The sequence below is a fragment of the Corvus brachyrhynchos genome, unplaced genomic scaffold, assembly GCF_000691975.1.
Source record: "Corvus brachyrhynchos isolate BGI_N302 unplaced genomic scaffold, ASM69197v1 scaffold319, whole genome shotgun sequence".
Taxonomy (NCBI): Eukaryota; Metazoa; Chordata; class Aves; order Passeriformes; family Corvidae; genus Corvus; species Corvus brachyrhynchos.
Genome location: NW_008246065.1, coordinates 1,437,119 through 1,450,636, shown reverse-complemented (window position 1 = coordinate 1,450,636; position 13,518 = coordinate 1,437,119).

Below are 13,518 nucleotides of genomic sequence, written 5' to 3'. Positions count from 1 at the left end.
GAAAGTCACGAAGAAACAGGAAGAGAAAGTGAGTGACTAACTAGAAAATAATAACACTGGAGCTGGCCTGAGGAGCTGCAGCCCCAGCCCATGTGCAGACTGTGCTTTTCAGTGAAACCAAGTTAAGTCAGCTCTGACCAGTTCACACAGTTCCACAGCTGATGTCAGAGAGTACCACGAGTAATTTCTGTGCAAAAGTTTTTGCTGTTCTCCCATCATTTTGATTCAGAAATATTGTCCTATCTGCTTTAAATTGCTTCACACTGGTGGGTTTTTCTGGCTTATTGCTACAACTCTTTCCTCGCTGTTTATACACATTATCTCCTGGTTTTCCACAGAGCAAGTAAAAGCCAGCCCAGATTTTCATATTTCACAGACCCTCTTTTTTTCCTTTTTTTTCTAAATCACTTCAGGACTCCCACTGTCCTGGGATTAGCCCAGCTTTTTTTTTTTTTTTTTTTTTTTTTTTTTTTTTTTTTTTTTTTTTTTTTTTTTTTTTTTTTTTTTTTTTTGCAGCCGCAGAACACAAATATTATGGTTACATAAAAAACCCAGGGCTCTCCATCACTAAGAGCCATGGGAAGAGCTTGGCCACTGCCACAATCACAGCCAGAGCTGCCAACGTGCTTCAAACCATGCTCAACTCACTGCCAATGCGGGCAGCCTCTGTGTTTGCTCTCTGTGTCTACAGGAACTTAACAACCAAGTCATGGTAGCAGAAAAATGGCTTGAATAACAACAGGTTGCTATGGGATGGTCATCACTGGACAGGGGAGAGGGGCACCTGCCCTGGGCTGATGGGAGCAGCGTGGCTGGAGGGGCAGCCAGACCTCCCAACCCTGCTCCCAGGCTCACTGCTCCTTTTCCCTAAACACAGGCTGATGTCTGACCTTAAACTAGTTGATGGGCTTCCCTGGAGTATCCAGCATGGTTTCCATGGAAGTCTCCTCTTTACAAAGGGATAAAAATGTGTCTGATCTCTTCCTCACATGCTAGCAAACACTGGAGGAAAACAACAGAAGCCTCCATGAGAAAACATGTCAGCTGTTTTGCAAAGACATAAAAATCAGTGCTACAAAAAAATGCTGTATTGAAGCATCTTAAAAATCCAACCCACGATCTTTCTTCTCATTATGAGGAATATTTCAGAAAACAAACTCCTTCAAGTAGATGCAGCTGCCTGCATCCAGCAAGAAAGAGGTATAAAGCCTGCCCTCAGACAGCATTTCAGGCAGCATTTAATAAAACCCCAAAGATCTGAGGGCTGTTTGCCATACCATACAGTGTTTCCAGGAGCAGATCCAAACATTTAGATTTAAACATCTCTGTCCTGTTTAAAAAACCTTGAAATGCAGAAAGTGTGGTTGTGTTTTGCCTGATGCAAATCTGAGAGGAAATGGGGAGAAAAGGGGGATGGAGTGAGCCAGTAAGAAACACAAGGACAACCAGCACCACCACCTAGACAGTCCTGCATGGATTATACAGTTATGGATTTACATTTTAAAATATTAGCATGGTGTCACTGCCAAAATTGATCCATGGTAAGTCAAAGATGCCATGATCGCATTTGTGTAAATCCCAAAATTTAACAATTAACTTTATTTCTATTTGTTTCTACTCATAGTAACTTTGACCCTCATACACCACTCTGTTTCAAAGGACATTGAACATCTTGGGATTCCAGCATTGTGATGTTTTGTGATGTGATGAACAACAATACAGCAGCTCTGTCTGCTGCCCTAAAGAGAAGGAATTCTGGCAATTTTAAAAACTCCATTAATAAGAAGTAACCCTGTTATGGGAATGATTTCACCTCTCCCTCCATTTGCAGATGAATGAAGCCCTCTCTCGTTCCTGTTCCCACTTTTGCAGGCACTGTCATTGCAGCAGCATTTCTCCACACCACAGCCATGGCCACGACCAAAATAACAGTTTTAAATGAAACCATCTGGATTCTGCATGGGTGAATTTATGTTGTGAGGTTTTCACGAGCAGCAGCAAAACATATCTAGAGATGGGTGAAGCCTGGCACATGTCAAAATAAAATAGTGACATTTTTAAAATTTCACACGATTTCTGGGAAAAAGAAAGCAGAAATGGTAAAATGAGAGGATTTAGATGTTTTATTACAACAAGGCCAAGACACTCAAGTTTTATAGCTCTGATGGCTACAGTTGCTGAAACAGCACTAAGAAGCATTTTGAACTAACCATAAGGTTTTAAAACCTTGTTCAAATACTGATGAATTCCATGTATTTGAAACACTTCCATTTCAGTAAAAGCTTACAAGTACACTTTTCAAAGGGTACATTTTGCCTCCAATACACAAGTTAATTCATATCTAGGCTCTCAGAAGCATCATAAATTTAGAGAAAAATCCAACCAAATCACAGCACTCTTCATTGTTTATTATCATTGCTATTTTTTAACCTGATATAAAATCAGTTCCAAAATCAGTTGCTCTTCTGTACCATGCACTTTCAATTTTTACAACATCTGAGCATTAAACTTAGAAAAAAGTTGTCCATTAGTTTAGGACACAATGGTGTTTATTTGTATTCTACTTATTTCAAAAGGGAAGAGCACTCATATTCATCCAGAAAGCTAGAATAACTCAGTACCAGAACAAAACTGCTGAGAAAAGCAAAGATGAACCCTCCAGAAATTTGATGGTAGAGGAACCTTCTCACAATTGAACATACTTATGAACAGGTATTTTTGCTTTTGTCAGCTGCTCTTTTTGCCCAAGTAACAAAAGTGGAATGTGTTGTCACTATCGGTCTTTGTGTCTCAATTATCTCCAAAAAATCATTATAAAAAATGAATAAATAAGGATAAAACTAGCAGGAGTCTTCTCATTAATTTCAGTGGACTCAGGATATAATGAACTTGTCTTTTTAAAGAATCAGGATCCAGGGTCATACTGGAAATCTGCATTTACATTTGTGCATGTACCTTTACATCTTCTAAGTAGCCTACAACATCAATTGTTCTGCCTGTTTAGAAAATGGGATTTAAATATTTCAAAATTAGTTTTTCTCAGTGTCTCATCTCTACATTCTCAATGTCTTCACCTCTGCTTTTACTTTCAGGTCCTTAAAGCAATGCCTTTTCTGATCTCCTTCCCCAGCAGTAAAATTTCCTCATCACCAGTCTTGTCCACCACTAGCAAGTGGCTGGCTGCATGCCAGCAATGGTTTGAAATGCAAACATATCCATTTCTCCCTCTAGAGCTGGCTCTGTCTTTGGAAACCTTGCTTTTTCTGTGAAAGTTTCATAAACAAAATTCCATGACACTGAATTATACCTTACTTTAGTTAGTCTGCTACTGGAATGGATCAAAATACTCACTTTTAAATTTCTCCAGCAGCCCAAGGGCTGTAGTAAGACGACAGTGCCTAAACTTGAAGTGTCGAAGGCCAGGTTGGACGGGGCTTGGAGCAACCTGGGGTAGTGGAAGGTGTCCCTGCCCATGGCAGGGGGGTGGAATGGGGAATGAGCCTTAAGGTCCCTTCCCACCCAAACCATTCTGTGCCTGTGTCCACAGCGAGCACATTGTGTGAGCTGGCTTGGTGTCTGTTCACTGACAGATGGTGAAGTGTGTTTACATGTCCTGACACTGATGCCACAAAGTGCTGCACGACACCCACCCTTACAGACTGCACTGACTGAGGAGCCACAACAACAGCACAGAACCAACCTGGTGCACAGGGCATAACCTGGAAACTGGCTGACAAAGCTCCAAGCGTGGCTGTAAACAAGGAATCATCACCCGTGAGTTTCCAAGAAGCTCCATGGTGATCTACTCTCAGCTATGTAACATCCTTCCTGGAAGAAAACATGAAATCATCTTCTAATAAACCTGCAAATGACACAGCACGGCAGAGGAGCAATTGAGGGAGAGGATTTTTCGCTGCCAAGGAGTTGGCTGAGGGGAGGCAAGGGAGTCCCAGGCACCTCAGTAGGGTAGGATCAAATTCCCCAGCTCCATGGGGAACGTGCAGGAGGCAGGGCTTTGTTCTGCGAGTCAGAGACACTGAAACTGGTGGGGGGACCATGGTGGTTCCTCAGCTGAGCTTACAGACAGGGAGGCAGGGCTCCCCAGTGCAAGGACATTGCATTAGCTCCTTCCCTGGATCTGCTGGCAGAGCTTTGGCAGTGCCTGGCAGAGCCCAGTGTTTGCTCCTGATCCTTTTTGGGGTGCCAGCCCTGGCACAGGCCGCGGGTGAGCCAGTCTGCTGCCGAGCGCGGTCCCCACGGGGCAGGGACGCACTGTCCTTCCCAGGGCCCTGCTGTGATTTAAAAATATCCTTTCCCAGACTCATAGCAAAGTCACAAATCTTCTGGTTTGCAGTTTAACTCCTAGGGCAGCTCATGACACAAATGCTGGGGAGCTACAGGCTTAACAGGCCATTTGGACACCAAAGACATAAGAATTCCAAAGGCTTTGCATGGAATTTCAGATTGTATCTTTATTTTTAAAAGATAAGAGGAGGCTGTGCAGGGAAATACCACCCTTCAGAAGCCACCCACTAGAGCCTAGTGTCAGAAACAAAACACTGAGCTACATGAACCTTGGTCTGAACCTATTTTTATGCTCCTCTTCAGTTGTACACAATGTCTGAGGGTAGTACTGTAGCAAAGGATGCAAATCTTCTGTGCTCCTGGTATTACTGGCGCAATTCCCACTGGAGGACCATGTTAAATTTAGAGCCCACAATTCATAAAGGAAGCAGACAAGTTGCAAAGAGTTCAGAAAGAAATATGAAGGATGGAAAAATAACATTTACAGCTGCAGGAGCTTGAACTGTTTAGCTTACGAAGAGAGGAGTTTAAGGCATAACTTGGTTAAAGAATACCAGTGTTCACAGGGAGAATTAAATGTTAAGATCAGGGTCCTCAATTAGCACAGGAAAACCCTGACACTGAAAACAGGCAAGTTCTGACTGGAAATATGAGGCACATGTTTACCAGTGTAAATAATGAATTTATTACCAAAGCCAGAGCTGAAGCAGACAGGATGACTCTTCATTACAGGGATTTTTTTAATAACATTTGAATGTTTTTTTCCTGAAAAGACATGTTGAAATTCAAACAAGCACAAACAGAACCAGCCTCGTGACCTGTATTATCCAAGGGAGCAAACAGTAATGCTTCCCTTTTTTCACATTCATAGCCTTCTCTCCCTTCCACCAGCAGTCCTGACAGTAATTCCAAGTGTGTAACAGCTGAGAGCATAATTCTGATCACAGATCCTCCTGGCAGATCTATCTGCTCTGTGTTTGTAGATCACCAAGTAGATCTCTCACCTCTCTGCCAGGACCCTCTCACCTGCATGTGCCCTGAACCATAAAATACCACCGTAGTCACACTGGTGCTCCCTCCTCTCTGCCTGAAACCAGGAGCCAGCACACCATCCACCTCCTCACTGCCCTCCTCCTGGAGCCCACCAACAGCAGACAATCCTTTGACACGCCCTGGTCCAAGCAACTCCAACCTGTCCTTAGTTATCCATCCTGCATTTCCCCAATTCCCAATGTCTGCTGCCCTCACCGTGCTGTAAACCCACTCCTCTGTGTCCTGTCCAACAGGATCACGGAGAACAGATTGTTCCCTTTTTTGAAGGCCTTTAAGACCATTTTCATGCATCACTAAAGTCTCCTCCTGACTGGACAGCACCAATTCTTTCTCCCTTTCCTGAGAGGCTGCAGGTCTCATTAGTTTTTGCCACTGGACTCCTTCCAAGTGCACCTCTTCCTGCTCGAAACGCCACCCCCCCAAACTCCACATGGGGCTGCAGGCTCTCCCTTTCCTGAGAGGCTGCAGGTCTCATTAGTTTTTGCCACTGGACTCCTTCCAAGTGCACCTCTTCCTGCTCGAAACGCCACCCCCCCAAACTCCACATGGGGCTTCCACAAACACACACCAAAACCCCAAGCTCTGTCATGTGTGCCTGAGAGCAGAACTTGGCCCTCTTTTAATCCCATTGCATTTGTCAGCCATATAATGTTTTGCACATTATCACCCCAATTATAGAGGCTTGTAGGTGATAATGAGATTGCACTGGATATATTCCAGCAAAGCACATTCTAGGTTTTACTAACTTCATTAACCAGGAAAAGCTGGTTAATGGCTGAAAAGTGCAATGATGCACATAATCAGACCAGTTGCTTTGCTACTACAGTTATATTATTAAGATGGATCTTTGAGGTACAATTTTCATGTATAATTAGTGCTTTATCCCTCCAGGAAAAAAAAAAAGTAATTCAAAAGCACCCAAAGGTTTGAGGAAAAAATAGTTCTTACTGAAAACACAAATGAAGTTGTGCTCTCAGGGTCAGACTCTGAATAGGATCTGTGAGAAAACAGGAGTGCAAGAACTTAGAAACTTAACACAGAATCCTTGAGGATGTGAAACACCAAAGTCGCAATGCACTGACACACACCAGGAGCACCCAATCTCAGTCGTGCCCATGGGCAGCCAGGCTGTGACTTCTGAGAAGACAACAGATCCCAGAATGTATCAGAAATGCAAAACACTTCAGCTGATACAAAATTAGTTCCTGGTGTTTGACTTCATTATTCTTCAGTTTTTTATTTCCTTGGCCATCACTGCTCTTCCCAACAGAGACAACTTCATTTCAGATTAAGAAAGTCAGCACCACCAAGAAGGCAGAACAATGAAGAACCCTCTGGTTACTCTTTTTACCAAATAACAAAACAGAAAATGAGTGTAAATTTTCACAAGCAATTTCTAAGTGCAAGCCTGATTTTTGGAATGCTTTTCTCTTTCAGCTAAATTGTACTTATGAGATTGACAAAAAATGCAATTACTGCTTCTCACTAGGAAATCTTTAAAAATTTATTCAAGTTGTCAGGAGAAATACTATTATCCTCACCATGTGAAATTAATATATCAGGAACTTATCTACTGTCTTGCATGTGTGTATGACATTTATATGGATCATTGCAACTAATATATATATATATCTTCTGCTTGGTAAAATTTCACACAACAAAAAAATCTTCAGAACTGAATTTGTGATTGTCTAAAAGTCCTTGATATGGCTGGCTCTGCCAAGGAGCTTAGCAGGAGACTTTGCTGGATTTAATCAGCCAGACAGACCTCAGAAATTCTGCTGGAATTCTTGTTGCTATTAGAAATATGCACTAGCATTTGCTAATTCAGTTCAGAACTGATTCAGAAACTAAAAGCAATAAATCTTCATGCAAGCACTGAGCTCTCAAAGATATCCTGGAGCAGTGATTTTTGGAGAGGAGGAATACATAAAGGAATGTAGACTGTCTAGCCAAAATTTTATTTGAAATACTCTTTTCAATGAATCCAGAGACTTGTCCAAACCAGAAAACCTCTGATTTTTGCCAAACACATTGATTTGCCCTTCCACTTCCATGACCTTGCACAGGAGACAAGAAAGCAGGGGCAGCAGGAGATGTAATCAGTGCAAACTCTTGGCCACCCCCTTTAAGTAAGGAGGAGTTGCATCACTGATATTAAACAGGAGTTAAATCTGCACTGCGAAACACCAGGACAACTTCCTGTGCTTTAAGAGCTCTGGGATCTCCTGAAATCTAACAAAAACTGCCAGCTTTGAGAAAAACTGCAGGTACTGTGGCAAGTCCTGCAATGGTAAGCACATACTTAGTGTTTGCTGAACTGGGGTTTCATTTATTATTACCCTGGAGTTAAAGGAAAGTGTGAAACAGCATTACCTGCAGGCAAAGCCAACTGACATTCCAAAATTCGATGTGTGAATCCAAAATACCCCCAAGAGGCACAAACCTGACACAGCTGCTGGGGCAGACTCTGACCGAGGCACATGATAACAACCTGCCAGCCACGATGAGCTCCAAATATGAACCCCTGGCTGCAGAGGAGTCCAGCAGCCTGGGATTTTAACCTCAGCATTTCCAAGTGCACAGGCCAGGTGACAGGGTAGTGTCAGCAGGTACAGACCATTGGCTGCAGCTGAGCAGCTCAGCCCAGACCAGAGAGCTCCTGCTCCCCAAATACTTGAGTTTGAGATCACAGAACGGTTTGGGTTGGAAGGGACCTAAAATCTCACTCCAACCCTCCTGCCACAGGCAGGGACACCTTGCACTAGACCGTGTTGGTGAGAGCCTCATGCAGCCTGACCTTGGACACTTCCAGGGATATCCAGAGATATTCAGTAATAATAAAGTTCAGTAATATAGATTTAATTCAATTCACTACAAAATTGTAAAATTAACACACTTCCTGTGCCATTTGAGGCTCACAGGATCTTTTCAGAAGAACCTGGTTCTCTGTTTCAAATTGAGTCTGATTTGCTGAGGGAAATCTTATCTGACATTTAGGAACTGAAGCGCTTATAGCACTTATTACATTTCCCTGAGATATTAATAAAATTCATAAACACAAACTGTTCTTCAACAAAAAAAGAACCAAACCTAGCTTTCAGTTTTCATAAAATTGTGTGATTGTCTCATAAACAGTATATATGAATTTCTGTGCCACTTTGACATCTCTCTCCATGAGCTAGTATATCCTCAGGAAAAATATGGTTCTGCTGATAAACATTTGGCTCTCGGCTTTTTTTGTGTGCTGCAGTAGTTTGGATGGGCAAGTCAAAACCCTGGCTGGTTGTCTATGACCTTTGCATTCTCCTTTAAATTCCATGCATTTGCAAGAGATGATGGAAGAGGCGATAGTGTCTACTGCTTATCAGCCACGATAATTAGATTAGATACATTTTTGATTGCAAAAATAGTCTTGTAATGGATTTTTTCTTTTTTTCAGCTACTATTTCCATCACATTCAGCAGTGCTCTGAAGATTTAAAAAAGTCAGTGTCCAGGAAGCACTTTGTCTCCTTCAGCTGGCAAACTTTTTTGGGGGGAGAGGAGGCTCAGTTTCTCTTCTCTCTGCACTGTCAGCCCCCACAGCATGGAGTTTCTTCTCCTCCTCTTTGCTGTCGGTCCCAGAGAGGGCTCAGCTGTCCCCTCCAGCCCCCACACACCCCGCTACTGCTCCAGCCACAGCCAGGCTGATGCTGTCACATGGCAGTCCAGGCTCTGCTGAATGCTCAGCTTCAATTGCTCTTGGTTCAAGGTGCCATTGCTAGAGATAAAACAGGGAAAATGATGGCATTTTCCTGGAGATTCGAGCACCCAACAGTCAAGCAGAGCCACGTTTAGGTTGCCCATATAACTTTCTGCTGTGATGTGCACATTACTTACTTAATGACAATGATGTACTCTTGGAAGCACCTTTTATTTCCTGCTCTCAGCTCTTTCCGGTTGTCTACATGCAACCAGGCGGAGCAGCAGCTCTTACAGAGCTGGCTACAGCTGTATGCATTTTCAAAGGCTGAATCAAGTTGAGAGACAGCTAAAAATGCACCATGTCCCCCACCAGCTCTGCTTGCCTGGGTAAACATTTGCTGCAGTTGCCTGACGACTGTCATGTAACTCTAAAATGACTGATCTGGACAGTCACTCCTGCCCCCAGCACGGTGAAAGTTGTGCTCTACACCCTGGAGAAGCTTGATATCCTGTAAAAGAAACACCTGATGTGTTTGGTTATGCTGGAATAGCCCACTTGGCTCAGCACAGATCAGGAGAAGGTGAAATCACCACTGCCTCCTTTGCAGTCACATTTCTACCTCCTTGAAGGATCAGCTGCATCCACACAACAAAAGCAAAAGCACACCTCCAAAGAAAGATTCCCAAAACCAAAGACATGTTTCACAGCTGGCTTTTACATCCCTAAACTTCCTCCCAGTGAGTTTTCTGCCATAAAAAGGGGCTAGGATAATTTCTTTATCCTTCTTACCAACACTGCCATGCCAGCTCAGGCCCTCCTTTTCCTGGAGTCTGGGAGACACCGTGCCTGGGATCCCCCACCTTCCTCACACCACTGACACAGAGCAGAGGCTTCCTCCCCAGAACCCCCCACCAGCACAAGCCCTCATGCACCCGTCCCTTTTGAGAAGGGAAACACCAGAGAAAGCACTTCTCCCACAGGCACACTGAACATCGGTGCTGGAGCCTCTGAGCAGACCCCAAGCTGCTTCCATGGCTTGTGTTTGTATCCTCCACTGAAACCTAACTCACCCCTGTCAGTCCCACCAGCTGCTTCCAATCTTCCAGGCAGGATTGCTCTGTGCTATAAACTTCAGCTTTCCAAACACGAGCATCATCTGTTAAGCCAAAAGCTTTAGATAGGATTCCTGAATGCTAGCCCAGGAGTCCAAGCAGCACAGGGCATATCTTCCCTGTGTCAGCAGACACCTAATGTATTTTTAGTGCTGTCAGAAACAAACCACTCCTTGATATTCCAGAGGGGGGAAAAAAATCTTCTAGAAGTGGTGGTGAAGCTAATATTTTAAAAGACCCTTCCGAGAACTTGCCAGCCTCCTGGGGGAGCTTGTCAACATCTCCCACGTTAAATGAAAGCCACTTTAAAATCCACAGGGGTTTTAAAGAAAAGCTGGAACATATCAAAGCTGCTGGGATGGCAAGCTTCATAACGTGCACAATACATCAACACTTACAGACAGTAAATCCTCCCCAGCCTCAGGGGAGCTCACAGCCCCCCAGAGTAAGCCCCTTCCTAATGTATCTCTCAAATGAACTGCTAATCTCCTCTCTAAACTTGACAGCTGTCCTGCATGCACTCAAACCCCTCTGTGCTTAATCCTTCTATCATTCTTGTTAAGTCCCTTGTTAGATCATTTTTGCTGTAATATGAAGAAAGACAATCTTTCCTCCAAACCCAAACAAAGGCCTCACTCACCTGCAGTTGGCGTGTCCATAGATTTCATACATATATAGATATGTGTGTGTGTGTGTGTGTGTATTCCCAGGAGCAATCTCGGGCTTTACAAATTCCTGTGGCCAGTGGGAACTCCCACACCAGTCCCCCCAAGCAGATTTCTCAGACCCTAGCAGATCTGATGGCTTCCTGTGCTCAGATCAGCTTGAATTTCTGACATGGTTTCTCGCTGCTCCAAGGGAGCAGAAAACTTTCCCCTTGGCTGGGCAGAGTTTGGCCCGTGGTGTTGAATTCACAGTGCCAACAGCTATTTGTCACTTCTGCTCCAGATGATAGTTTGCCAGGGTTGCTGTGCAGCCTTGCCACAAGAGCTCACATGAGACACCACCAAGACAGCTGTGATCTCACACTGCCCAAGTCCTGACAAGGACTGCCTAAAGGGGAGTTTGGCATAGTCAGAAATAATCCCAACTTCCAGCTGAGGACAAAGCAGTAGTTTTTCATGCAGTTCTCAGTGTTTCAAATGAAGAACATTTCAAAGCACACCAAAACACCAATCCTTCCTAGAAGCAGCTACTTGTTCATTAGCTCTTCTTGACCACATATTTTGTTTACTGCTTGAAACTGATGAAGAGTTTCCCCAAGACATTCATTTGTTCCAATTATCAACAGTGGGATTCCCTGCTCTTGCACCAGCACTGTGACTGGGTGACCCCAATCAGCTGGCACGAGGTTGGTGCAAGTCTGACAACGCCTGACAGCTCTGCAGGGACCTAATGCCTGAGTGGAGCTGTTGAGTGCTAAACACCTGGAACATGAGGGTTCATGGCAAAGAAAGCAATGAAATAACTTCTGCAACATACCTCAAACATGAGGCACATGAGCTCTGCTGAGCTGTTGGTCAAATAGAGGGTGCTGTTACCGTGGTGCTGGTGACAGGGGTCTATCCTTCACAATATTTTCCTAGTGAGGATATTTTTTATGCTGCTCCATGTTCTTCATCACTCCCTGCATTGGCAGTGAGGGGAACAGGACCCTTTTCCTCTCTGCCTGTAGCTACTCACACTGCTACATGTGATATGAAATTATTCACTCTGCCTCTTAAAACGTCTACAGAAGATGAGATACAACAATTGCTCCAGGAAGTGATGCTCAGCCACTCTGACTGATCACCCTGTGCCCTGTCACCCATCTGTTACCTCTGCCATTCGCTGCTGGCTGCAGTGCAAATCAGGCCCTGAAACACCACTGAGGAGAGCAAAGGTCTGTCACATAACTGTAGCTCGGAGATGAGCTCTGGGCTGAGCCTGACACCCCCTAACTGTGAAATGTCCCTGTGGTCACCCGGTGCAGAACCGTGTCCCACATGAGCACGCTCTGGAACAGGGCTTCCTCTGCAAATGTTTTCAGTACTGAAATGAGTCCCATTTTCCAACCAGAGAATTCATGCTCTGAAACACTGCTTCCAGCCAGCTCTGCTCCCTGCAGCCATCCTGATTGTTGCTTGGTCCTTGATACACCCACTTCCCAGGCACTTCATGCGGCTGGGGAGGCGTATCCAGCCTCGCAGCGCCGGAAGGCAGCCCCTTGGGAAGTATTCCTGATAGCTGAGCTTATGAAACCTGCCGAATTCAGATGCAAACAAAACACATTGGAAAGCTGCTTTACCCGCCAGAGGAACATCTGTTAGACTGACAAATCAGGGCCGTGCACAGGGGAGACAGATTTACTTCTGACAAAACTCCACCCACCCTGCTCAGCCCAGCAGCTCTCACCAGGGGCTGGAAATTAATAGGATCTTTGCATTGTCAACTCCTCTTGCTCAAATGGAAAAGCACACGTGATGTTTCCCAAAGGAGGATATGGTTTCTGGGTGGCCTGATGGAATGGGAACCATTAGGGGCAGCAAAGGGGACTTGCATCTCCCCACCACAGTCCCTTGTCCTGCAGCACAGCAGCTGCTCTGCGAGGACTGGCCAGAGGGGTGAGAGCTGGGCCACCAAAACCTGGGTGCACCAGGCTCAACAGGTGGGTGCTGCGGGACACTGCTGCCTGTCCTGCTGCCCAGGGTGCCTCTGCATCCACCCGCTGCAGACAGAGCACTCACAGGCACAGTACACTCAGGCCCATCCCTTTTAAGGGTTGAATATTCCAGACTGGTCCCCCATACCTGAGCAGCACTCCGGTGAGTGCATGTACCTCCACTCCAGTGAGGGCACGTACCTCACCTGAGACCCCAGACAAACCACCTCTAATTTAACTAATTAAACCCCACTTACTAAGAGGGGTCCAAAGAAGAAATCACCTCTGCCCCACATAACTTACGAGCACCAAAGGGAAGGCACCTGCTGCCCTCCACGAGTTTACAAGGCTCCAACCTCTTCCCACTCGTACAGCACTGAACTTGTTCTGTCCCCGCATCGCTCTGCTGCAGGCGGAGACCCCTCCCTGCCAGTGCCGGCACGCTCGGAGCGGCACCGCTCCTCCCCGGCGGGCCCGTGCCTTGTCGGGTCCGGCTCACACGGGCCGCTCCGGGTCGTCCTGCGGCTCCGATCCCGACGCTGATCCCGGTCCTGATCCTGGTCCCGATCCCGCTCCCAATTCCCATTCCAATTCCAATTCCGCTCCCGATCCCGATCCCGCTCCCAATTCCCATTCCAATTCCAATTCCGCTCCCGATCCCGATCCCGCTCCTAATTCCAATTCCGCTCCCAATTCCAATTCCAATTCCAATCCCGCTCC